Source organism: Cervus canadensis, chromosome 3 (assembly GCF_019320065.1).
Source record: "Cervus canadensis isolate Bull #8, Minnesota chromosome 3, ASM1932006v1, whole genome shotgun sequence".
Taxonomy (NCBI): domain Eukaryota; kingdom Metazoa; phylum Chordata; class Mammalia; order Artiodactyla; family Cervidae; genus Cervus; species Cervus canadensis.
In genome coordinates, this window is record NC_057388.1 from 84,246,922 (window position 1) to 84,249,504 (window position 2,583).

Sequence of the window (2,583 nt, forward strand, 5' to 3'; positions counted from 1 at the left end):
ATGGACTTCCCTGGTGGTCCAGGGAATCTTACTGCCAATGCAGTAATACAAGTTCAATCCCTGGTGTGGGAAGATCGCACATGCCACAGGGCAACTAAGCCCATGCGCCACAATTACCGAAGCCCCCTGCCCTGGAGCCCATGATCCATAAGAGAAGCCACCACAATGAGAAGCCCATGTACCACCACTAGAGAGTGGCCCCCATTCATCACATCTAGAGAAAGCCTGAGCACAGCAACGACCCAGCACAGCCAAAAAAAATTTTTTTAAAAGAAAGTAAACATGGGTTTCAGCTTGGGAGAGGTAAGGCTTCAGTGTCTGGGCAGAGGCTTTCCAAGCCTAAGAATGCAAAGTAGAAATGGCCCTGTGCTGGCCATCCCTGGACAGTGTCAATCTGTGTTACATCATCAATTCCTAGAAAGTTATGTTGCTGTTTATTACTTTTGTAATATGGACACTTTGTGCAGGAAGATACATTCAGAATCACCCCGTCCAGTTCTTCCAGGTTGTAATTTAGCAAATTAGTTCCCCCAAAGGCTCCGTGATTGGTCCTGTTGTTTAGTCTCGGAGTCACATCCAACTCTTTTGCAACCTCACGGACTATAGCTCGCCTGGCTCCTTTGTCCACGGGATTCTCCAGGCAAGAATACTGGAGTGGGTTGCCATACCCTCCTCCAGGGGATCTTCCCAACCCAGGGTTCGAACCCAGGTATCCCGCATTGCAGGCAGATTCTTTATTGTCTGAGCCACTAGGGAAGCCCATATGATTGGCCCTAGGTCATAGTTAAGGCAGAGCTGAGTCTGAAATCTGGTTTTCCACACTCAGTCCCAGCTGGTGCTACAATATCAAAAACCTCTGAATTGTGCTCCACTCAAGCATGCAAAGGCAATGGCACCCACTCCAGTACTCTTGCCTGGAAAATCCCATGGATGGAGGAGCCTGGTGGGCTGCAGTCCATGGGGTCGCTAAGAGTTGGGCACGACTGAGCGACTGCACTTTCACTTTTCACTTTCTTGCATTGGAGAAGGAAATGGCAACCCACTTCAGTGTTCTTGCCTGGAGAGTCCCAGGGACGGGGGAGCCTGGTGGGCTGCCGTCTATGGGGTCGCACAGAGTCGGACACGACTGAAGCGACTTAGCAGCAGTAGCAGCAGCAGCAGCAAGCATGAAATGAGGCAGAGGAAAGAGGAGAGAACCACACATACAGGAAACCCCTAAAAGTACCCCTGCCCCATCCCGTGTCTTAGAAGTGAACCAGACAAGATGGCGTAAGCTGGTGTGTCATCAGTATGGCCTTTTTGCTTACAAGGAAACTGATAAAAAAGATAGTATGTTGTACTCAGTCACTCAGTTGTGTCCAACTCTTGGCAACCCCATGAACTGTAGCCCTCCAGGCTCCTCTGTCCACTGAATTTTCTAAGTAAGAACATTGCAGCAGGTTACCATTTCCTCCTCCAGGGATCTAGCCTGAGTCTTTTTGCATCTCTTGCATTGGCAGATGGATTTTTTACCACTGAGCCACCTGGGAAGCCCAATTAAAAAGATAGAAATACAACAGTTAAGAAGCTTAAGTCATCCTCTTTTTCACCAAGATCTCAGTCACATTTTAAATCATTTTACATACTTGCAAGAGTTAGATGTGAATCTATATGTGTAAACACCTTTGCTGTTATTAAGGGTACATTTTCCCATTACGGACAAAGACTTTTTATTTACAGTATAATCAACATGTTCAGTGCTAAAGATACATGTTTCATTTCACAGAAAACTCTTAGTTTCAGAACACAGCTTAATATATGTACAACTTAGGAGAGTTCTAGTTAACAATTCATAAGGCAAAGATTTGTTCCAGTATGATATAAGACATTGTGTATTAATGAAGAACATATTTGCTGGATCTAATCCTTGTTGTTATTCGGTTGCTAAGTCATGTCCGACTCTTTGTGACCTCATGGACTGCAGCACACCAGCCTTCACTGTCCTTCACTATCTCCCCCAGTTTGCTCAAACTCATGTCCATTGAGTCGATGATGCCATCCAACCATCTCACCCTCTGTCGATCCCTTCTCTCTGCCCTCAATCTTTCCCAGCCTCAGGGTCTTTTCCAAGACTTGGGCTTCCCCCAAATGATAAAAAGTTGTATTTATTTTGAACATAATTATTAGAAATTATTATTCTATTTATATTAGAAAACAAATTAGAAAGCCTGAATTACAGATGAAGGAAAATTGTGGCAAAATTTTCCCCAAAAGACAAACGTAATTGTTCTACCAACAGCAGTTAATTGAAAGCATACAAATTCAGATATTAAACTTTACATTGTAAGCTACATTTCCGATTCATTTTATGGGATAACTGACAAGACTTAAACTGAAAACTTTAAAACTGCTATTATTTACCATATTCAGGGTTTAACAGACAAATGATAGGATGTCTTTCCATACCTGTGCTAAATATGTATACCTCTTATTCTAATAAAATGATTTTACATACTTTTCTCTCCATTAAATCCTCCACACAAAAAAACCCTCTGAGGCAGAAATTATTCATCACTATTTAGTTTTGGATAGTTTTAAGTGGGC